At 29.9% G+C, this 27376-nt stretch overlaps 1 long non-coding RNA gene across 2 annotated transcripts in view; it reads left to right on the top strand.

The window, feature by feature from the left end:
* LOC132917187 (uncharacterized) overlaps positions 1–27376 on the top strand; it is a 202422-nt gene that overhangs the window by 34711 nt on the left and 140335 nt on the right. The window contains exon 1 of one of the 2 annotated variants that reach the window (XR_009660254.1): positions 19403–19681. The exons of the other annotated variant lie outside the window; for it this stretch is intronic. This is a non-coding gene — a long non-coding RNA (uncharacterized LOC132917187). Of the gene's footprint in view, positions 1–19402; positions 19682–27376 lie in introns of those variants that run through there. 2 annotated transcript variants of the gene reach the window in all.

The following is a 27376-nucleotide window of genomic DNA, read 5'->3' as shown; positions in this document are numbered from 1 at the left end:
AAAAAATAAATAATAAGCTCACTCTTTCAAAAGAAACCATTTTCTAATTTTATTTGGATTTTATGAACCTGAATTATTAAAACATTTTGAGATTCATAAAAAAAAACATAAAACTTTTATTCAAATGAATTAAGTTTTATTTATTTTTAAACTTTTCAATTTTATGAGAATCTAGACGCCAAGAACTTGGCTCATTGACTTAAATATAAATAATATAACCATAATCATGTAGTTTCAAATCATTTTTACATTTTATTTTGTTTTTTTGAGTATATTTTTCAAACGCACATCTCTTTACAGTCTATAATATTCTATAAATTTGGTATTGTGATCGTTATAATAATCAAATCATTTACACGTGCTATAAAAATCACAAGACGACGTTTATCATATATTTGTTATAGCATTTTTACAATAAAATATAAAAATATGTAACGATATATCATATCATAAACACAAAAATTGTTTTAAAATAAACACTAAAATATGTAATATTATACCTAAAATTAATACAGTACTCGGCCAAAAAAACCTTAAATATATCAAGTTTATACATCAAGTTTATACTGCGTTAAATATAATATTAATAATATTACAATCTCAAAAGTTTCAAAATTTTTTAAAATACTTAAATCAAGTTTTATTACAATCATTTTTTGATTAATTATATGGAAATTATTTTACATTATCTAATTTAGTATTATATACGTTTAAGTTGCATTATGTAGTATTCAACGATGCCCTCTTATCAATCACAGGCTTTTGAGTAGACGTTATGTTTATGCTTAGTATTTAATTATTCATATTTATATTATATATAGTTGTAAGTGCTTTACAATAACAATATTATTATTTTACCATCGCTGTTTACGAATAATAAATTCGTTTCTCCAATAAATCACATAATAAAATCACGGATTCCAAAAAAAAAGTGACTTTCAAATGTCAAATCGCAATACTATAGCGATGGTATAATATTAAATGTATAACATATAAAACAGGTAGGAAGCACTTATACTGATGTGGTAACGATTTGATATTTGGCGCAGTTCGCGAGAGCGCCGAGAGCTATCCGACGACGTATATACGACCGCGTGAATTGTATTATATACCTACCTATATCGTCGCAATATTATGATAATAACACATAACATTATACGTATTATAACCCTCGGAACGACTGCGTGTGTGCGGTGCTCGTATGGAGTACCGTGTGATATATCGTAGTGTTTAGCGTACCCGCCGCCGTTGTTTCGCTTCGCGGGGACGCGATAAAAAGGTATGAAAACGACATTTTCGGTGCGATAATCGCGCAATTAAGCCCACTTAAAACGGGCGCACAATAAAATCCGCAAACATTAGCCCGCAATACCGCGGCGAGCAAACGTTTTTATACTGCGGTCGCGGGGGCCCCAGAAACCAAAGGTGTACGTGTGCGTTTTATGTGAAACAATTTTGGCCGCCGCCATCGTTAAGGGTTTTTTTCACCCCTTTTCGCACCGCGATTATAATATATTACGGACGTCGTATCATATATATATATCCATACATTATGTAAGTATATAAATAACTGGTGGTGAACTTTTTTTTTTTTTTTTGGTTTGTCGTCCGCGTTCAACCCGCGCGTCAGCACCGGAAGTGCACGCACCTCTCTCAATATGGCGTATACCTGAGTATATTTATATACAAAATGGGCGTAGGGGTCATCATTATTCAAAAACATCTCTAAAACATTATTTATACCTACGGTCAAGCAGTCGATATTATTTCGTCGGGATTTCGTATAATATTACATAATACGTATAATTGGTTGAAGCGTTTGAAAATATTCGTTGGCGCAAATAATTACGAAGGCTTGGAAACGTTTGCCAAGTCTCCACATTATAAATGCTAGTAATTATTAGCACTAAGCATAATATTTCATTTGTAGAAATTAAACACAATTACAATAATTACCTATTGAAAAAAAAATTGTTTACAGACAAATAATAAAAACACGGAGGAGCCTTAATAAAATGTATTTCTCTTGTGGATAATGTGATTGAAAAACGTGCGATAAATTAAAATGTATTACAATTGCATTTTTAAGTTTTTTTCTAACCTGATGTGTAATTTTTAATACACTTATTACGATTTAAACTTGTTCACGTTCATCACTAACTGAAAAAATTTACCTACGCATCATAGTTGGCATGCTCACGCTTCCAGCCGGTCACCCGTGATCGTCATAAGGACGGCGCAGCTTTTATTGAAATAAAAACATACATCGATATCTAATATTTTGTATTTGTGTAACGTTAACTATAGATGTGTGTGTGTGTGTTTTATGTAATATAATATACATACCTACTCGTTTATTAAAACTGACCGTTCGGTTGTCTAACGGTAAATTTTTTTACCCCGTCGACGATTTGACTGTGAATTTAATTGCTTTTGAAGTGTCCTCCATATAATATATATCAAATGAAATACGCACATACATACATATTGTGTAATTTGTTTGGATGGCGTTAGAAAAAAAAAAAACTTTAACAACAATTATATAAATAGCGTGAACGTTCGATGTTTAGTTTCCGTACATATTGGATCGATTTAATAAATAACAAATTACGAAACGATAGTTATCGTGTCCATCGAATAATTACACTGCTGCTGAAATATATAGTCTGCATGTTATACGGGTCGGAATTAACAATATGCAATTCGTACAAAGAGAACGAATTAAAAGTGCGAACAAAAATTCCGATATATAAATCACTAATTATGTATACATTTGAACGACCAAACGGAATATTTATTTATGATCATTTATAAATGATTATATTTTATTTAACGTTGAACGGATTTTCTTTTTTTTTTCATCCGAGAAAACTTTATATACAATCTTTACCTATAATTATTATAGTAAAATATAATAGCATAATAAGTAAACTTGCGACAACTTACTGATACACACGACTTGATGTGGACGTGAGTGGAGAAATCGTTCATCAAAACTACTTCATACTATAAAAATTTGTTTTTTTCTTATGAGCACTTATCTCTGGGTTTTAATTTTCTGTTTGACAAAAAAGTTTTTTTTATGTTTGTTGATATTTTTTAATAACAATTTTTGATAACTGTGGTAGTAAAAAGCAAGACTAGTGGAGTTTATACGAATCGTAAATTTGATTGGGAGTGAGGTCATTTGGAATGCTAGTTTTTAGTTTTATTTGTTCTGGTATTCATTATTATTAATATGAGACTGGTTTTCGTTTGATTTTGTACCCTAAGAATAAGTTAGAATATATCTATACTATTCAAGTTTTAGTACTGTTTAAGGCGTGCTTAACATAATATTAATATGATTTGAATTAAATTTTGCTTATGTTTTCGTTTTTAGCAAGCTGATGGTTGTTTTTGGAGTTACTGCAGATTTTTTAAAATTTAATATCCACGGTAGTTAGCAGAATAAACATCATTTTGCGAAAAGATTTTATTATTTTGTTTAAACATCTTTAACAAGAAAATAATAAGTATTCATGTAATATTGATAATGATTATGATATAGCATAATAGTCGTGACTAATACAATAAATTAAGTATACCACTAAACTGAGTAGATAAAACGAATAACACATTCAAAAAGTAAATTTTAGATAATTACTAAACAGAACTGACCCTGAAACCTGATAGTCCCTAAATTAACCTTGGAATATTAATACAAACATTTTAATAACTTAAAAATTACTCATTTGAATTTTCAATTAGATATTCAATCAACATTCAAAAAAATATATCCACTCAATGATTTACAGTATAAAGAGAGAAGGATTCTCCTGAAAAAAAAAATGTTGTACCTATAACTACGCGGAACACTTTTTTAGAAGTACAAAAAAAAACTCACAAATTTTAAAACTAGTTCTTTAAGTATACAATATTTTATAAGTACCGAAAATTAACACTGAAGTACGTTCGTTGTTAAACGAAAAAACGGGAATTATCAAACTCGGTGAACCACCACTCTGTACAGTATATAATAAATACAAGTATAAACTGGGAAGTCGGAATTGAAACTTGGTCGGAGGCGTCGACGACGATTCACCCGCACAAGTGCAGCTCTATATTATATTCGCGTGTGTATACGTACCGACCCGGTCGCCGCATATTATTAGCATCGCGACCGAATGTTTGCAAAAGGGTTTTGACGGAAACTCCGCGCTAAGAGGATTTAGACTTTGGCTCGACGACATCCTTTATGCAAACGACATACACAATATGTATATATATATATATTAATATATTATAATACACTGCCGCGGTGGTCCACGCGCGTAAGCCGATGTTTTCTCCCGCCGAAGTCTCAGAGAGTCATCTGTGCGCGTTGTGTTCCCTTTGAACAAAAAAAACCGAAAAAAAAAGTAAATAAAAAACCGGGCCGGAGGGTTTCGCCCCGGCCGATCGTGAGCTCACGAATCCTTTCACGTCGCGTGTGTCTTTAAGTGAATTTTCACATGTTTATACTGCAACAACACGAATACGTTTATAATATTTCCGCGCGTTTTTATCATTTTCCTTTTTCCTCCTTTTGGAATATTTTTTTTCCCCCGTCACCGCCGCCGCCGCCGCCGCCGCCGCCGTCGTTGTTCGCACATATTATATAATATTACACATACGCGTATGCTGTAATATAGGCACAGTTGTATATTCAGTTACTTCTATGCGCGTGTTTACACAACGATCGTCCCCGCGAAGACGGAATATGTTTCTTTTGGCTCCGTTGTTAACATTTACATATATTATATATAATGCGTGTGTACTGTTTGTAGACCATTTTATTTAAAGTGATTCAAAAACGAACGCATCTTTGTTCACGCACGAAGTCACAAATGGAGTGTTAAATTTTACACACGATCTAGAAAAGTTTACTGGTAGCAGTTGTTTTTGTACATAATACATTTTTTTTTACTATTTTTTGTAATCACTTTTATGACTGACTACATTTACACCTACAGAATTGTGTATTAATACTTTAATAGAGTTTTTAAATGTAATTTTTGACTACGCAATTGTAATCCGTTCAAAATAACTGGGCAACTTAAATATATAATAAAAAATAATTTTTTAAAAAATTTTCAAAAAAATTTTAAGACTTGCGATAAAAGTATCACCTGATAAAAATATTTATATTTTTGATTTAGTATTATTATAAGGCTGTATTCAAGTGGAAAACCATTTAATATACCTAAAAAGACATCATAATGACGCACAAATACGTACGATTATACATAATATATAATTTTATTTATTTATTATACTTGTGTTTATTTAAAAAAGTTTAACATATTGTTTTTTTTTTTAATTTAATATAGTCACATGTAAATAAGTACGCGACAGTTATAAATAATAATACACATAATATTATTATAATGATAAAAATAATAACATTACAATTATTCAAAGTAAATTATTTATCTAAAAAAAAAATAAATGTTTATAATAATGTTTAACATACATTTTTTAAAATTTTAAAATATGATGTCTAGAGTAAACATTTTTGAATTTATTTTGATATAATCTGAATCTGACAATACCTGTATAATATTGCCATGGACTGTGGAAGATATCTTCAATCGTGCTCGTTGGTATTTATATTGAAGAGCTTTTTGTTGAACGGATATTGTGGGTACCGAGACCTGTAATTATTATTAAGGTATACAACGCAGAATTCGAGTTGGTCGTATATTATTCTTATTGCGTTCGTTAAAGGTATTGTTGGTAATACAACAGCAAGCATGTGGTAATCGATTCGATACCTACCTACCTATACGAATTATATTATAATAAAGGTTATGTGTGTATTTTAGTACAAACGTTGTCAACAGATAATTCGTAATTATTTTGTTCGTTTGGGTTTCAAAATACACATTACAGCAGCGCACGTTTAGCATGTTTACCTTTAGTAAATAAAACGAACATTTTGCCCAATTCACCATTTTGCGGTTGAATAATATTTTTCGAGACCGGGTCGAGCCGTATGCGATATAACCGTATAGATACACAGAACCATAGTGGCGTTTAACGGCGGGGAGTGCATAGTGAGTCCCCCCCACGACTTTTTTTGTTGTTATTTTCAATTCTTATCATAATAGCACATTTTATTTTTTTGAAATTCAATAACTTAATGTATTGACAACGCAGTTGTTTATTGATAATTGATAAGCCATATTGTGAGATAATAATAATATGGTAAAATAAAAATAATGTTTTAAGTGAATACATTGCTCTAATTTCCACAGTATTTTTATTAGCCTAGACAAGAACCATGTCTGTGCGTGAAAGAAATTAGGTTTGCGTAATCATAAAACCTCCTATTTCACCGACTGATATCTATTGAAATTAATGAAGTGATTGACAAATTAACCAGTAAAAATAAAAAACGTATTATAATTTTCTATTGTTAACTTTTATAAAAACGTATTATCCAATATGACTAATGTTAAGTAAATAATTTGCATTTTGGAATAATGTATCGGTAGCATGATTTAAGCATGAAAAAAAAAATAATTAAATGTAAATCATGTCAATTTATTCACTTTTTTCCATCTCCCCCCCCAAAAAAAAAAAATATAAGTAGCACATACGCCAGTGATAGACACATCTATATAATATGTGTTATAACTACGACAATATAGACGTGCGCGTTAGATTTTGTATAAAAAAAAAACACACAAACGAGCTGTTGGAAACTAGAATGAGACGTCGGCTGGCTGGCGAGTGTGCTTTTTTCATCTCCTCCCCTACTGCTGAACCTATGGTTTCTGGCGGGCGTTTATTTCGGTACGTGCGTCGTGGTCTTAATTATATAACTCGAAATATATATTATAATATACGAACTCCAAAGACGTGGTCGGTCGGCAAAGGCGGTGTGGGAAAAAGGCCGTGTAATTGGAATCGTAAACATGTCGGCGCGCACCGAACGTTTTCGTGTCGGAACAAATGTTGCCCGACTGCCGGTGCGGTGTATATACGACGTGTGCGGTATAAGATATATACAGAGTGCACGCGAGACCGAAATGGTGAGTGAGAGAGAGAGAGAGAGAGAGAGAGAGACCGCAAAATTTGTAGCAAAACGCAGCCCGGAAAATACCGCATCATACATATATGTAGGGTACGTACAATATAATAATAATTAACCGTCTGTTTATAATTGAACTCTCTGAAGGCGCTTCCCCCGACGTCTTGTGTAATATTGTATGCACGTACACGTGATGTGAGCTTACAAATCGGCTTGCAGTGAAAATTAATAATAATCACAAATCTCTCGCCCTTGCCTCACAACCCTTAGACACTGCCACGGTCACGCGTGAAACAAGTAGGCCTCTTATCATCGTAAGTAAAATAGATAACGGCCGTGCGCGCGAGAGTATGTTCACGAGTTGTGGTAAATAAAAGTATACACGGACTTAGTGTCCCAAAAGATTCGGGACGTGATTCGTGTAGTTTTTTAAACGGTTCTTAAGCAACTAATAATTAAATAGATTATACAAAAATATATGCTTGTAGAATGTATATATATAACTGTTGTGTAATGAAAAAACTAAAACGAGTTAGGAAAGTTTACTTTCCGTGTGCGTGTTAAATTCCCGATTTCTAAACGTATTTTAATGCGATTAGTGTACACCGCAATAAACTAGAATTCTAAAATTTACAATTTAAAACAACTATCTACACATCAACAATCGTAATTGAATATCTAAATACAAACAATCGTAGTCGTGTACAGTTACTACGAAAGAAGTAAAGAAACAATATTATCTTGATATCAACAATCGTAACTACCACTGCAGGTCACTGACAGACGGGCGGACTGACGGACACAACACGGATATAAGGGCTTATAAACTTTTAATTGAAACTCGAAAGCATATTATATACGTCGAATCTAATCAAAAGTCTATACTATGACAAAATGAGAATGAGTAAATAAATAGTTTGCAAGCATAATAATCGAATATACCAGTCGAGCATTACGTTTACACTTTTTTTTATAAGTATTTTACTATAATAATATAACTTTATTTTATTATTATATTATAATATAGTTTTTTAATCTGATTTCGGTATAGTTTTTCACTTCAGGCCGGTTATAAAATATTATTAGGAAAAAAATCCATCTACCTATTTATAATATTGCGTATAATGTATCTCGCTACATAATGTAAGCGATAAAACAGGACACTCTTATAGATTACACCACGATGAAGAACCTCTAAAAACGAAAAAAAAAATTGTATTACCCGTCCAATTTAGTGGGACGCAATTCGTTTATACTGTTGTATAGGCAGCTTTTTTTTTACGAGATACATCTAATAGGTACTCCGATGACGCTACTTACACGTATACGATAGCATAATATCATTATTCGTAGAATGTCCACGTGGTATTTTCTCGTCGCAAGATGACGTGCGGTTAGATTATCGAAACGACCCGTCATAAACTACAATATATACACGGATTAAATTTGATTGAGTCCAGTTTATTATTTTAATATGTTTAAATCGAGTCCGTTAAACCTGACCGTGCGATACGCTATGATGAGAAATATTCGTTTAAAATTATCACAGTTCTGACGAATATATTTCCCGAACACACAATCTATTAGGAGTGTGGAATCGAGGAATTTATTTCGAGTGAAAAGCAAAAAAAAAAGTTTACATAGTTACGATGAATTTAAGTTTTGATTTTAAAAAAGTTTTGAAAAACGAGATTCGGCAGTAGACTTGTTGTAAAAACTTATGGAAATGTTTTTTTTTTTGTTTAAATATTATTCCATAATAATGTAATCTTAGAAATTTTCAATGAATACAATAATCACGAAAAGTGTGAAAAAAAGTGCTGACTAGAAAAAACATGTAGTAACTATTAAAAAGAAAACTGTGGTTTTTTTACAGTTTATATACAATATAAAAAAGTGCAAACATTTTTTATGAAACACTCGATCAACCTCCACGTGGTATCTTCTAAAAGTTGACATTTGACCGAAGAGACTCATCTAAAACAATCAAAACATATTTGTTTGACTCAATTCAATATTACCGATATTTACTCAGTTTGTGCAGGAAAAACTACTGCTACACCCTTTTAAAGACTGTTTTGGTCTGCACACTTCATTTCTGTGTTTTTTTAGAGAATTGAGTACGTAAGTTATTTTTTAGAGAAAGAAAACCTCAACTGTCGTAATATGTGGGTTTATTTATATTTACTTGTTACTTATATGATTTTCTAATCTAATGTGTAATTATTATTTTTCTTTTGATCAAAAATGTCACATATTTACAAAATAGTATTATATATACAAGACTGTGGACGTCGTCGATACAAATTACTTTAAGTGTTCGTAACGTTTTGATTATAATATCAATCAAACAATATGATCATAATATTATACATAATTATGTACATTTTATTATTGTTATTACGCGTATTATAATGATGATTTATGGAGATTTTGAAAAAACACGTGATTAATACAGTATATATACATATATATATATTAAAATATAAGCGTTTTAAATTATTTTAAGCCGAGGACAAAATATCAATAAATACAATGTGTATGATATTAATAATGATAATAATAAAAAATAGGAATTTATATTTTTTAACTCGGCTTGTAGAATGACGGGTAGCGTGAAAAAATATTTGTCGTTTTAACGAGTTTATGATGAAATAAATGTAAATGTCAAGCCATTATTTTCTGTATCTTCTTTTGGCCTTAATCGATGTTTCTACATTTTCATTTTTTTTTTTTATTTCCACCAAGAAAGAGTCTCCTCGAAACTCTACGAGTTATTGTTATTATAATAATAATAATTCTTTATAAAACCATTATAACTATATATTCTCTCGCGAAAAAATAACCATATTATGCACGCGTTCCGACTCGAGGCGACCGACTATACCGGACTTAACGCGGTATAATTTAAATAAGTTCTCATTAAAGAGATTTGTTGAGTTTGCCCGACGTCGGCCAATTAATTGTGAAAAAAAAATATGCATATTCTTCGCCCTATAATATATAAGTAAATCTTCTTCTATATTATACATATAGAGCGCAGCAATTGGTTTTCTCGGTTCGCTGTTTCGAAATTGTATTTTTCACTCCCGTTCGGCGCTCGTCAAATCTATTTAAATGCAAATAAAACGCGCCTCGTCCGTTCATTTTATATCGACTTGTTAGCAAGCTAATTCGATTGAAGCAGTGAAATTTCTTATAACCGATTCGGCCTTTGCATTGTTATTAACTATCGTTATTAACAAAGGCTTCTCATTTGGTTTTTTTCTGACGCACGCGACCTATCCCTTAACATCGCATAAACGTCGTCGTATAATACCATACGGAGCGGTGTAAACATGACGTTAAACGGTACAATCGGTGTTATAATGTATACAGATATTATTGATTTGCGCGGTAATTTAAGTTGTTTTGAAATGATTTTTTCATGTAAATCGAAGTACTCAAAAAAATATTCTGCTTTGGAATAATGAAATTAAAAATATGTTTTTAGAAATATTTTATTTTTTAATGACTCGAAATAATTTAAAAAACGTATGTATTCATAAATATTAATACTATTTTGAATAACTACTACTGTCTTACGTTAAATGAATCACCGGGTATGCTAAATAATATCGCCACTCAGAACCTGTTATTAACGACTCTGACCCAATCTTTGGACGATTCATGTTACATTACCATAATACGTCGTTATAGTATGGTATTATATAGGCGTATATATACTCGTAGGAAAGATCTAATGACCGACAGAGAGCAAACTTGTCGTTTGCGGTTCTCAATGATCACATTTGCTCGTATATACGTTTATATTATTATATTGTAAGTACGCTTTTACTGGACTTTGAAGTCGAGACGTGCAATTTTCAACGGACTTTGTGAGCGGTGTACGCCCTCAACCATACATATATGTATACTTAAACTTACTTAGGTACTGTGACTTACTTATTTATATAATAACTCGGCATCGGAGTTTTGGCTAGTTATAACCATAAGGTAGGGTATTAAAATATCCAATTGCGTGGTACTGGACTTCCAAGAAGAGTAATATAATATACCGATCACTGTAATTATATGCTTAGGGTTAGGTTAAATCTTTCAAACATTTCAATGTAATATATATTATCAAACAATATTATTGTAAACATGAAAAATCTCAGTTTCATGCTGCATCTCACGGTCCATATTATATAATTTTATTTTTATTCAGTGTTTTTAAATTATATTTTGAAAAATAATCACCGCATAGGAGTGTCATAAGTTATGACTCACAACACATTTATCGTACAAATGTTTAGCATAAACTCTTGGCCTTGATTAGTTACAAAATAAAGACGTACAATTTATTTTTATGAACAATACAGCTTTTGTTATTTAAATATTATACTACATCTAATATTGATAAATCAAATAATTTTAATTTAAGTTTATATTATATTAAAAACAATCAAGACCTTGATGTGAAATTTTCAACATAAAATTAAATTGACAGTCTTTACCGGTTGTTTACAATTTAACTTTTTTCTAAATATTACTTTTACAAAATTTGATGTGAATGTAGTTTTCTTACAATAATTGTAATTATGACTTGTACTATTAAATTTCTTACAATTATTTACGCTAATCTTAAAATACTTATAACAACAATTACTACTCTTTTGAATTCATTACCTACAAATATTCTGCTTTTTGAAAGTGTATAATGTCATTTAAAAAAATAATAAAAAATATTAAGATAAGTATTTATTACAAAATAAATAATTTATTCAAGAAACTTATCGAATTAATAAGTAAAAGCAATTAAATAGATCACATATCTATTGTATAATTTAAAAAAAAATATATAAACTTTAATTTAAGTATACATTGCCTATTTTACTATTGATATATAATGCACCTATCGTTGTTTGTGTATTTTATAAATATTTATAAAAAAAGTACAATACAATTGTCTAATATAAATAAATATGTAATTTTTAATACTTAAGTAACTTAAGTTAAGTTTTGAAAAAACTAAGTGTTAACATTTTACCTGTACCATATTCCTAGTCATAGTATTATTTTTACAGATTATGCAAATTCGCACTATTGTTCATAGTGTAATGAAAACAAATTAAATATAAATATTATGTTTATAATATTAAAGTAAATGTGTTGTAGAAAAATATTAGTTGACGACTTTTTTTACCAAAAAATTAAAATTAATGAAAGAAAATTTAAATAAGTTTTCTACCTCGTATTCTTTCGGTCCCACTATAGTTTTTTTTAAATATTGTCTTATCGTATAATTAACATTTCTTTTATCATGTTATTTTTGTTTCCATACAGTTAATTTTTGTATAGTTTTCATCGCTTTCTTAGATTCATCTTTATTAAATAATGCGAATGTTAATGTTCTTATCTTTATCAGAAGTTTATTCAGTTTTCTAATAGTATAAAATATTTCTATTTTTACTATTATTTATACTATTTTAAATCTTAACTAAACGGCTAATATTATACTACATATTCTAATATTATAAAATGCTATATTGGCATAGAAAATTATTGTAGCCTTTTTTTATTTTTTTTTAATGCAACTATCTAATGATTAATATTTTTTGTAATTTTATATACGTTAAAAAAAAGCATTTGAAATATAATATTTTAAATACTGAATACAAACTCAATGGTTTTATATTTAGAAAAACTAAATAATAAAGAGACGTTAATTTTTATGGTACGTTATATGGAATTTCTCTGCTATCTTGAAATCTAGTCAATTCAAATAGCATTTCGTCAATATTTATAATTGAAAAAATTCATCTAGACAAATTCTGGTCCTGGTAAAGTTACGCAGACAAGTAGATAAATACAATTATAAAAATATTTATTTATTTTTTATTTTTTAATATGACATTGCGTGTACCTGAAAGATGTTTTAAATATATTTTTAACAAGTAAACAGTACATTTTATTATACAGCACATAAGTAATAATAATACCTATATATTTGTTATTTAAATATAATATAATTTAATGTATAATATTTAATTTGTTTTTCTAAATATAATTACCTTTACCTTTACCGCAGAATTACTGCGACAAAATTTAATGGTGAATGTTTTTTTTTTTTTTTTAATTTATTGGGTACTAGGTAGTAGGTAGTCAATTTTAAATAAAATTAACATCTGTCGTCGTCGTATATGCACAATGTTTTGCGGCTTTCTAAGATTAAATTTATTTTATTTACAGCAATTTATGATAATAAGATTATATAAATAGTGTGTAGGAAATTAATATTTACATAGATATAACATATCAATGTTGAATACATTCTTTGAAATCGTTTTAGGTTTTTAGTCATGTGTGCAATGCAATTATAACGTTAAATTCAAATTCTAAATAAATTATTCAATCTGATTGTTATTTGAGGCTAAAAGTAACTCAGGGGAACTAAATTGATCAAATTATTTATTTATAAAGCATTAAAATCGACCTTTCTAAGTTTGAAGTATGTTAAATTACACATTAAAAAGATTACACTTTGAGATATTTAGTATATAATATTTAAATCAAATTAATTTGAATAAAAATTCTTAAATTTGAAATAAAGCATCATATGAATTATAGTTGTTTATGAAACATGATAAAGCTATTTCTTGAGAACGGGAACCTAAAATTATTTTCTATGTTTTTCTCAGAACCTTTATTACTTAATAATAATTCGTAATTATTGATAAACACAATAGTTTTGAATGAATAATACATTATAATATATTTTTATTATATTTAATTATACATATTTTTAAACTTGGTCTGGACATTAAATACTCGTATTATAAACACATAATTAATATTAATATTATAATTTATTATTATTCGTGTGGGTTCATCTTTTATTTAGAACAGTTCTTAATAATTAATAACCAATGCATTGAAAGAAAAAAAAATAAATGTATTAACATCTATCTATTCTATTGATTTAAAATAATGCTAAAATGTAGAAGATTTTATATTAAATATAGATACATTATATCCCTATATCAAAGAAAATTGTAGTTTAAATCGTATATATACAAATTTTGTTTTTTTTTGATTATAATATTATATTTAATTAAACTTTATTGCGCAATGCTTATTTAAGAACTTGTGTAATGGGTATTTCTCTGATAAATTGTTTTTTTTTTGTTGCTGCTAGAACTCACCCGGAACACTATAATAGCTTATCAGCAAATTGTATCTTATTCGTTCCACAATTAATAATAAAAGGAGTAAAATGTAGAAGGAGTGAGCAAATTTATTTTTTCTGTCGACCGTTGGTTTTGTGCTTATTTATAGACAATGTCTATTAGACATATAGTATACGATGAGTCTTAATAAGCTTAATGTATTGTGAAAAATTAATTAATTTATACTTTAATGGGTAGATAATTGTAAATGAAAAACGCAGAAGCATTATACCAAAGGTAAGAGAGGATTTAAATAATTTAATATCTATTTCTTGTTATTATTTTTATATTTATATTTTATCATAACAAAAAATTTCACCCACTTATAAATTATCTATTCAAAATATTGATGTTTATCCAGGACATCCTATACACGAAGACTACCCCAACTATTAACTTTTTGAAAATATTTCTCTTGCACGACATCATACTTTTTTTGTTTTTATATATTGATATTATTATTGTACCCACAATAATAATAATTATTATCTATTAGTTTTCCTTCTAGGAAAAACTATTGCCTCGTCGTACGGTATTATCATCCCCATAGGTTAGGTATAGTTCCGTATAATAACACTATACACGCACATATACTTATATACCTATATATTTATAAATGGAAGTCCCGTTGTATTATACTGTTGCAACACTATCGGCCCGCCGGGAATTCTCCTCTTTTCCCAAGACACAACCGATCCGGAACACACTTGAAACGATTATAACGTATAGCGTCTCAGGTATACATATATATATATATAAATACGCTTGCAGTGTTATAATACATGTATATATAGTTTCTATATTGTACACGTCGGGCGCGTAAAGAACGCCACTGCCACTATTATATTGTATTACTATACATATATACACTATACCTACACGTGTGCGATGGTTTTATTTTCGGGAGAAACAGATTTCTGGACCATTTACTCGGCACCGTTTGGGGTATAACGCACGTGTATGATGTGTGCATGTGTGTGTGTGTGTGTGTGTGTTTACTATACAGTAGGCGAGTACGACAGTCGACAATGCACGCGTACATGCGGTACCTATGTCATGTGCTGCTCTATCGTCTTGACGGACGCGCTCGTTGTCTGCACATGGACCGTATACTTAAGCTATTATCTCTGTCACGGCCGTCTCGGGCGGTAAATATCGTCACCTACAATACGCGTTAAAAACCTATTTTTGAAATCGCCGTCTGCGGAAACAACGAATATAATACGCGTAAGCGTACCATAATAATATATGTATACACGCGTACACGCGGCGCGGCGAAGGAAGGGCTCGCGGTCGAACGACTCTCGCCGCCGCCGCCGCCGCCGCTTTTGATGTGTTCTATTATTGTAATGTATTATATATATATTTTAAGTTACAGTATTGTTGGAAACGACGTACATTTAGGTAGGATATTATATAGTTAAATTGCTTAAGTTATAATAATTATCAAACACTTTTATGAAAAATATGTGTATTTCCGTCGATCCGTCGTCGCGTCTTCTTCGTTCATTGTATACACACACGCACACGCACACACACATATATATATATAGCTAAACTAACTGAACAATTATGATGTGGAGCGCGAAGTCAAACTATACTACATGTGTGTGAAGAGACACATTGAAAATGTTATCGTCCAAAGTGCGACGTTTAATTTTCCCACTTTACAACTACCCTTTCCGGTATTCTATCAAGACTCGTAAGAAAAAGCGGATGTTCAGACAATTAGGCGTTTTTCTACAAATATATACTCATTTACACACACATATACGCGAGCACATGCATATATTTCTATACTTAATGGTCAGGTCACATTAATATTTCATATATTATATAATAATTATAATATAAAGTGCATATTAGTATAATATCTACTTATTTAGTGGCCAAAATGTTGAGTATAGTTCGATACCTGTAGGATGTATCGTTTTTCTTTTCAATCGAGTACATAAAAATAATTACTAAGTTAATGTTACTTTATCACTTTATTTTAATATCATTTTCATAACTTAGTATGCATGTTTAATATAATTTATAATGGTTTTTTTTTCATATACATAGAGCATTTAGTAATGACTTATTACTAATTATCATACAGTTAACCTATATACTCGTAATTACATAAATAATTATTAAATGTATCTAATGATAATGCAATTCGGTTTCGGTTATAAAAAATATTTCCAAGTTAAAAATATTATATTTTTAGTCTTATTTTATTTAATATTTAATTTTAACTTGTTTTGGACTTTTTAAAAAGGGAAATTTAAACTAGTCAGTATTTAAGTGCTAAACTTAGTTAAAACCATTACAGCCTGCCTGTTATGCTTTAACTGACTTAAGTGACAGTTTTATTGTCATGTGTATATAGCAATACTACGGACGAGGATTAAAACCACTGGCAATGTATATCGAAAACTTTTTTTCCTCTAAAGAATGTAACGAAAATAAATAATATAATATTATTTAATTTGGTTATAAATAATACAATACGTTTTTTATTTCTGTTTTCTCCGTAGCAAAATTTCGTTAGCATGTCCACGCATGTAGGTTGTTGGTGTATTGTAATTACGGAATTAATTATGTATATTATTATGTGTCGTAAAAATGAAAAAAAAAACCTACGAAACCAAATAATTTCGTTCGTGAGAAACGTCGCAGTGCCGTAGCGTTTGTTTCGCGCTCGTAAATATTTTAAACGACTTGTCTAATAATAATAAAATACAATAGGTAGGTAGGTGGTATCAAAAATAATAGTATAAATACTCGCCGTTATAATAATAATACTTGTAATCCCGTTTCACCGATAAAATATATATATATATATATTATTCTCCCTAAACTCGATATAATCCGTTGCCAATAAGGGGTGTGAATTATTATTATATTATACGTATTATACATGGGTTTTTATTATTGTAATTTTATTTTTTTTTATTCTACTCCCGGCCATTGTGCGCGCGCGAAAACACTTTTGTCAGCGGTATATAATAATGTGTTTAGGTGTGTGAAAAAATGAGGAATAAAAACTAGATTATATATATATATATATATATATATATTTAAACAGTCCACGTCGTCGCTACACGAGGTATATTACACCTATGTATATATATTATTATATATGTGATATTATAATGATACGGAAACTGTCACCTTAATCCAGGCGATAATGCGCGTGCGTAGATGAAAGAAGAAGGGCCAAAGCCGTGTATAAAGAGTACGCGACCGCCGGCGGCGTCGATTGTGAAAAAAAAAAATTTCGCGTTTATTGCGATGCCCCTTCCCACCCCCCCCAACAGAGCGGCGAAACCGTGTGACGTGACGACGGCGGTGGCAAAGGGTACCTACAATAGCGGTGCAAGGGCGTCTCGGTAAAAAGTGTGTTTTGGAAATACCCGAAAAAAAAAACGAAAAGCATAACAGTTTTTTATTTATGTAGGTATATATACATTTTTTTTTCCCCCCGTTAAATTTATGGGTTTTTGCTCCGGCGAGAGACAACGCATTCAAAAGCGGCAGCGATGGTACAGCCCTCCGCCCTATATATATATTATATTGTTCCGATATGAAACGGTCGCGTGGGCGCGACAGGGTAATGAGAGGAGGAGGGAGGAGAGAGCGTTAAGTTTTGAATTTGCATACTTCGCTAAGCTGATAAATTTGTTGTATGGCGTACAGACGTCCCCGTACGGGCACGGCGGCGGCAGTAGCAGCAACCGCCGCCGCCGTTCGTGTCTGCTATTCTATCGCTCGAGAGCATAATAATATTATTCAAAACTATTTTAAATACTCGCTGCGCAATTTATATGACGTTATAATATAGGTACACACGCATCACCCCCGACTATCCGCCGAACAATGTCTGATTGTCACGTTTTTTCCCCCGAATTCGTTATAACATACATAAGTACCATTATTATACCTATATATGATAAATGCTCTTTTGTGCGCGTTGTGTACGACATAATAATAATAATAATAATATATACACTGCGAATAAAGGGCGTTCCTGTACGTACGGTGTATATATAAAATATACATATATATATATATATATATATATATATATATATGCAGGTATATGCTAGTGTTTCGTCATTGTTATTATATAATATTATTATAATGCAATTTGTAAGCGCATAACATCGATTTTCGGAATTTCAACCTTTACACATATATGCATATATATATATATGTATAGTAGGGAGCGTTATACGTACATAATATTATATGTGTATAATGTTTATAATATGTAGTATTCAGCGTCATTTCATTGTTTAATGGTCTAAAAAATGTATGCATATTCAGTGGTTTTTTTTTCGGTTTTTTTACATACGTCCAAATCCCAGTATAATATTATTATCCAGAATAATGAATACACATTATTAACATAAACTCAACCAAGTGTAATAGTTTTTTTTTTTTTTTTTTTTTAACCGCGTCAAAAATGAAAACAAAAAAAATTTAGCCAAGCACATTTATATTATTTTGTCGGCGATGGCGCTCCGTGTGCGGTTATACGATTTTAATAACGAAAACGCCATCATATTAAAATATAACGCGAGGTACTATACATTTACATATTACATAGTATAGCTGTGTTATTTTTTGGCTTTATCGGCACGCGGTTATTTGTTTTGGACGGAATCGTATAGTTTGTTTTTCCGTCATAATTAGCCGTAGGTAGGTGTACATAGTATACACACAGACACACACACACCGCGATACGTGTAATATAATTTACGAGTGTGTCGTAAAAAAATAACACAATCGTCGGCATTACAGCATTATTGCCCAGTCAACAATTACCGTTTTACTATGCTTTATTAAAATAATTATACGAATCCAAAGTTTGTTTAACACAACATGCGCGTATAAAGTATACTTGCGTTATATGCACAGGTATACACATTTATCTGCACTGATATTGTACGCATGTCATATTATAGCTTAGACGGTCATTCAAACACCAACGATTCGTATGATTAACGGTTTCAAATGCGAAAACACGTACCTCCTATACGTTATTCATCGGCCGTTTTATTTGCACGGACTGCGATCGCAGTTTAACATAATATAATACGCGATGACACTCGATTACTGAAAAAACGTGCTCGTATTTATTTTTAATTGGATCGCGAGTATGTAGTAGGTATTATTGCGTTTTACTTCGCAGCTACAACAGTCGTATTCGTTAAATAAAACGCAGCCTTAGAATAAACGGAAAATTTAAAGTTTGAACCATTAATAACAGTACTCGTGTGATGGTGTGCGTAAAATGACATATTTTAAAGTGGTGTAATTTGTACATTTATTACACACCATGTATTATAGGTATAGGTAACAATATTGTTCTTGTACGAGTCTACCAGCTGTTTCCTGACGAAAAATTACATAGCAGTTAAAGGTTTGGTCTATATGTCCTCGATGAATAACTACTATATACGTGTGGGTATATATACCGCACAATTGTATGTATGGTTAAATGTTTTCTTTTTCACAATGGTTATATAACACTTTTGAGTATGTATACAATACTGGATAAATATTATACGCAGGCTGATTCGCCCAAATGTGCATGCCCTTTTTTTATTCTCGAATAATGTAGTTTTTCTAAATTTGTTTTTTTAAATTTTATTTAAAAATCGTAATTCTCATAGAAGTATTTCTAAAAACGCTGACGCATAAAAAATAAAAAAATACAAACTAATATTTTTTGAGTTACTAATTTTTTGTACTGGGATAATTTGGTTAATGATAATGAGATTGAAAGATATGTGGGCTATATGGTAATATCTGTAGATTTTAGTAATTTCTATAGAACTATCAATATTTATAATTTATAAAAATGGTGGTGTAACCTCCAAAATATAATAAATACTATATTTGATATTACAACAATTTTATATTTTTATAAAATCTTTTTAATGGTTCTTATGCTTAAATATAAATATTTTTATAACCGAAAAACTATCGACTAAATAATTTACAGTAAAAAAGGGGGAAGTTCTAATTTTTAAAATATAAGTTTGTTTCGACACAAGATACTCTGTAAAATATTTAAAATAACATGTTTAAGTATTTTTACGATTTCCAAACATAGAATTTGATTACATTTATTATTAAATGAAAAAATGGAGACGCGAAAGCTTGGTGCGAATCACACTGCGTATAGGTTACTATGAATTTCGGCTGCAGTGCAAAAATAAAATATGATTTAATCAATTAATTTAATGAATGTTTAATATTCGTACGCAATTCGACTACATTCATATCTCGCGATGTTACCGAGTTGCATGAGAAATTATATATTATTATCAAACGACTACTATAATATATTATACGGTACGTGCATTATATCAACTACTGCATATTATTATATATTATTGCGTATAGTTATACGATGACGGACTCGTCATGTCACGTCACGTTCGCATCGCGTTTCGTTTCCGCGAATATATTCGTACCCATACCGTAATATTATAATATATATATATTATAAAACACCCAGAGAATTATAACACAGTTACACGATAATTATCGTTTTAAGTCTCTGTTATAAATTACAAGTTCTGCAGGATGATACACGACGTTTCGCAAGTTTAGCTAATTTAACGGTTTATGTACTTTTAATAGTTTCGACCTCTTTGAGTTTTATTAATGATTGCGAAATTATATAGAGCACATGCAACCACGACGACGAGTGGTATAGGGCTATATAATTAACGACCAGTAGTCGTTCACTTTGTGTTCGTATAATGCAACGTTGACAATGTTGACTGTAACGTACCAACGTAGATTGTGTAATTTAAAATTTTAACGTTAAATTTAAAGAAAATTAAATTCAATATCACTGTGGTAAATAATTATAAGTACGTAATAACTACTAGCACGGTTTAATGTATTTTATTATACCATGGTTACAAGTATTCGTATTGAGATGCCAACAAACAGAAGTAAAATCAAAACATTTTTTACTAGTTAATATTATCTTGCAATTTTATTATTTTTAAATTATTTAATATCAAATATCTTATTTTAACTTTATTCTTATTTTTTTTTTCGACACCGGTCGTATTAAAAATAAGTACTTTCTAATATTCATGATATTATCATTTTTTATATTAATTATGTATACACTAAAACTACTGTTGGTCGATCCATTTTTTTTGTGGACGCATATTTTGACATTATTACTATTACTGTCTTTGACAATATAACTATACAATAATTAAACCAATTATTGATTTTATACTTTTAATTTATTTTGTTTATTATATTTTAGTTTTCTATTTACAAATACTATTCTTTCGTAGATGAATTATTTCAAACTAAATTCTTTAAGTGTATAATATAGGTTATTGATCATGTCATATTAATTAATAGTGTGATGTTGATGTATTGTAATATATTTTATAAGTATTTCTTATTCAAATCATATTATTATGAAGATAAAATTGTAATTAAAAATAATATAATTATAGATTTTCCGGATTCTGTATATATATTAAGTTGCTCTTAATTATTATTTATAATATCATGTAATAACATGTATTAATAATATTTTGGTTGAAGACAAATTATATTTTATGGTAGGTATAAGGTATAAAAAATCGGGTAAATTTATATATCAAGGAAACTTGTGTATTAGGGGCTGGGAAAACCGAAGTATAGACGTATTATAGTCGTTTATTCTGTTATATCAAACAATATTTGCCACCGACAGTCGGTAAATATCCCGATAATTCCGTGTACTGCTGGAACGCACACCTATTGAGTGGCATCAGGTGGCATATTTTCTCACAGCAATTTTCAGCCCGTTTACCATCAATCAATTTATTCGATTTATTGTCACGGATTTTTCGCTCGCGTCTTATAATCATTATTTTCCTTTTATTTCCATCTCGGAAAGATGTCTGAGAAACCAAAAATATATCTACCTACTTCTTTTCAGCTCGTATATTATAAGTTATAACATATACGCGTCAGTATTGAAACCGATTTATCAGGGTAGGTATATAATAATATGTAATATAAAGGTATGATTGTGAAATATTTTATCTTATAATAATATGGTTTGTTTAAATGAAATTGCCTTGGAATTTATATCCAAATTATATAACAGTTGTGTATTCATAATTAATAATTATATATAAAAAAAAGCGGTTTTTAAAAGTTGAAAAATATTCGTATTACTAAGGAAACATTTAATCGTGGCTATACAAGTATAAACGCACAGGACGACGTAAACCCGTCTTTGAATTAATATATTTGGAATTTCCAAAATAAGTCCTTATAATAATGTTAATATTAATAATGTCTCATTAATAAATAATAATAGGCGTGTATAATATTATTATGTTAAGACTCCATTAGGTTTTCGGTGCACAATATTCACATTTTACCTTAATTAGGCTTTGAATGCAGAAAAAATTAAGAAAAAGGGTAATGCAAAATCGTAGTACAACTTTTTTTTTTTTTCTAAACGAATATTTCAACGAATTTTTAATATAACAAATAAATTAGTGTATACATTAAGCTTTGCACTAAAAGTTTGTAACGGTAAAATAATAAGTAAATTAAAAACAAAAATCTTTCGAGACACCCGCGTAAACATATATCACCGGCAGTAATACCGTGGTAAACGGTTCAACATTACGCCAATAATAATATATAACTTTCTGACCGGTGCTCGAGAAAGACTCTACACGTTTACGGCGATGTCGGTTGGTTTATACGGAATAATAACTCTCGCGGGTTTCCAGATCGTTTGTACGGTATGTGCTGTGTGTATAGTTCGTCGTGTGAAAACGAAGTAGTTATTTAAAATAAAGCGCTTATATACACGCCATTATATGCTTAGGCACCTATGGTTGAGTCGAGTGTGGAGGATGTGCGGCGAGAACGTGTGGGGCATAAGTATACACAAACGTCGTCCGTGTTTCGACCGGCGGAGAAAATGGTTTTACAGTACAACTCCAACTCCATATATATATATATGTACACATACTCGTATATACATATGTGTGTGTGTTACAAGTCTTGTGGCGAGGGTAGTTGGCCGGGGTTAGAGGAGTGGAAAGATGCTTCCATCCGCCGCGCTGTTGTCGATATATCCATTAACTCGGTGACGACTTCACTACCCCTCGCCACGCCTAAACCCGGAGGACGTGTATGTATACCGATACACACGCAAACACACAACGCACGCACTCGCAAAATAAAGCTATTATCATCGGACTGGTGTAGTCCGGATCCTGTGGGGGTGCGGGTGTGGGGTGCGCTTTTAGTGTGGTTATTTCGAGAGAGGAGCGGTCCTCTACAACACCGGGGGAATTCCGACACGTGTGCCGCAGCAGCTACCGACGCGCCCGAAGTCGCTTCGACCGCGAGACCGTCTCGTGTGCCGTGGATTTAATCGTGCGTAGGATATTTTATGCATATAAAGGTATATAGGAGGTATGTACTGCTTCTACTACTCGTCTATAAGTGTATAGTATGCCTGTGTACATAATATATGCGTATAATTATGTGTCCTGCACCGCAACGGTGTTGTTTAAAAATGTAAACTCTCCTTACCCTTATATGTACAGAGCGATCATCGCCGAGCATTATCGACTCCGTTTTTTTCTTCGCTGTCACAGTTATTAGAATTTTCAAATATAATTAAATACCATGTTTTATTTATATTGATGATGTTTTGTGTATTTAACGTGGAATGTCCTGCGGAGATACAAACTTCTGTTTTTATATTATAAGAACCGTCCTTTTACACTATAATTATGGTTCCATGTCATAATATCTTCGAAATAATATCTTTGGTCAAAATAACTCGGTAAAAATATCTTTTGTGAAAATATCTTATGACAAAAATATCTTTGATCAATATATCTTTTAAATTGATTAAAAAAAAAATTTTTATTTATATAATTAATTTAATAAATTGTTACACATATTATAAGTATAAAAAATAGGTAAAAAGTAACATCTCTTCAAAATCCAAAAATATAGGTAAAATTATTATTATCATAAATATTAAAAACTTAATTAATTAAATTAAAATTAGTACCAATTACTTAATACTTAATATTGTAAGATAAACCCCTTAAATATTGAGCTGCTGGTATTTCTGAGCAATTTTCCACAATTTTTTTTATTTTTATATCATGATCGTTGTACTTTTTACGGCGTGGTGGACTTGATTCTCCCGATAATCGTTTTTCCAATCGAACCTGATATAAGGATAGGAGCCTGGTCCACCATTTTTATCTTAATGGCATAATATGAACATATTGTACATTTGTACACGCAGTAAATAGCTCGCAATCAGTAAACTAACGACAATTTTAAAATACTATATATTATAAAATATTAAATGTCGATTTTAGATATAATCATAACGACATATAATAACTAATAAGCTTATAAAAATCAGTATAAAAGATATTTTGTTCAAAGATATTTTTGTTTAAAGATATTTTGACCAAAGACATTATTTCGAAGATATTTTGACTAGAGATATTATTTCGAAGATATTTTTACCGGTCACCATAATTATTTAGCCGATAAAATGTTGACGTATCAAAATCAAAATTCGGATGAAAATACTAGATCAAAATATATTATATATATGACGTCTATTTTATATATTTTTTAAGCAATTTTTAAGGACTATTATCCTCAGTTAAAAATCCAAATTAGAATAAATTCATTATTAAATTGAAAAATTGTAGTGAATACATTTGTTGAATCATTCTTTACAATACAATATAACTATATTATACACAAACGCCAACTTACAGCTGAATATCTGCGTTCTTTACACTTCACATAGGTACTCACGACTATAGCCATCTGTCAGTGGTGTTAACGGTGGATGGGAGGTTGGAGTGGGTACAAAACTCTTCATAGCCTTCTTTTGAATATTACCGTAAAAAAAAAATGGTTTATTCCTCATAGATAATATAATACGTACATCGAGTAGTTATACAATTTTATATATCAGCAGGTATCTTGTAAAATGTTTCGAAATGTTATATGAAGCCCAAATATATTCGGATATTTAAAACAAAATAATCATGACCTTACTACTTTAAAATATATGTATTACGTAAATACTAATAATCGGTGACAAAATCAATGTTTATTTTTTCAACATTATGTGTGCCTACTGCCTATATAGTAACATAAACAAAATATATTTCGTGTTAACCTGTGCTCATGTGTCGAAAATGACTTTGTTATTTTGAATATTTTCGGTGTTTGTTCGTATACCTAGGAAAATTGATGACATAATCTATAGAAACATCTGTTTGAAGTACTACGGCTACACATTTGATTGAAATTTCTTGAACTACTTGAAACTTTTGGAGCACTTGTTCGACAAGCAGAAATAATATACAACAGACAAAACTATATATAAAAAAAACATGACATTTTAAAACTATTATGAAATCCTAGTAGCTAGCCCTTCAAAATTTTTATCTTTTACAGTTTTTGTGCTTCTGCATAATATAATAACCATTACAAGGTTGATTTTTTTTATCGTGAACTAAACCAGAATATCTTGTAAGATAAAGTTATTTTTTTCACTTTCTTTTCAGACGTGAAAGAACATATTATTTTACAAATTTCTATTATCATTGGTTTTTGTCTTAAACTGTATGTGCTTACATTTTTAAATAATTAAAAAAATATTAAAATAAAATGTGTGTTTGTGCGCAGAAGAATAGAATTGAATAGAAGTTTTTAAAATTATGACGGTGTTTTAAATGTTCAAGTTAAAGTCAATATATTAAATTCATATTTTATACAAATTAAAAAATAATTTGGTCATTTATCTTTTATTGATATATTCTTATTTTAGTAACTTCTCACAAGTTTTTTTGCATAAATAAAACAGAAATATACACATTTATATTATAAATTGTATTAGTTTATACATTAAAGATTTTTAATATATTAACGAAATGGTCGAAATGTAATAAATTGGCAATAATGGTTTGTAATGTGTTAGTTTATATAGATATATTTTATTCAGGAATTTAAAAAGTATATATGTGAAATTTACGTTGTGAATAATTATTATGAAAATATATTTAATGATAAACTAGAGAATCGCAAAATTTGTACCTATTTATAAAAATATTTTTTCAATTACCTATTGCGCTTTACCCATTTTATTTTAATAATTGATAATTAATTATAATTATAATAAAACATTTATATATATAGGATATTATTAGGTATACATAACTATTATGACTATGTGATACGTGTTTGGCATTATACCACGTTGATATTTTGATTTCAGAATAAATCTTATTATATTGTGTATTTTTTAATTGATACGACATTTGAAAGATAAAGGTGTACATTTATAGTTTAGGTTAAGTCTTAATCTATTTTTAGGTTATACCCAAAGAAGACGTATAACATAATATTTTAGCGCCGAAGAGAGTTTTTACTACATACAAGTATTTTTTCTTGGATATTTTTGTTATCATAATATTTTTTTTATGTTGTTTGTGGCAAAATGTGTTTTCTTATTATAATAATAACAACATACAAAAAACTTCTGTCGCTTAGCAGGGGAAAAAGTTTTTCGTGACATTTTAAATCTGTTGTTCGGCTTAAGGGGATGTTAGTCTGTCTTTAAGTATATTCTAAAATGCCAACTAATGTCACGACGCGCGACCTGTATATATATTAATATAGAGTTGAAAAGAAATAGTGTGATTTTCGTCACTTGCAATAAAGTAAAATATAATTGTTTTATTATTAGTTTATATTTTTTAATTAGCTTTCGTGAATATTAGTCTTAAACTTATTTTTGATTAATAGGGTGGCTATAATCGTCGGCCGTTGTCTTAAATATCACGTCCGATCAGAAGTCAAGAAGGGTTAATAAAGGAGTTTTTGGAAGTCCTATTTTGTTAAACCAGAGTGGTAAGACCTAATTATTCTAATGACCTTTCGCTTACAAAGGTTAAGTTGGTGGAATAACCTGGTATCTGATAAACCGGCTAATTGGCAACCCACATAAGAAAACTGTTTATGATATTTTCCACACTTGACATATTCCTAACGAAATTAATTTTCC

Source organism: Rhopalosiphum padi, chromosome 1 (assembly GCF_020882245.1).
Source record: "Rhopalosiphum padi isolate XX-2018 chromosome 1, ASM2088224v1, whole genome shotgun sequence".
NCBI lineage: Eukaryota > Metazoa > Arthropoda > Insecta > Hemiptera > Aphididae > Rhopalosiphum > Rhopalosiphum padi.
The sequence above is the reverse complement of the archived record's forward strand: the minus strand, read 5'-3'. Positions and strand labels throughout refer to the sequence as shown.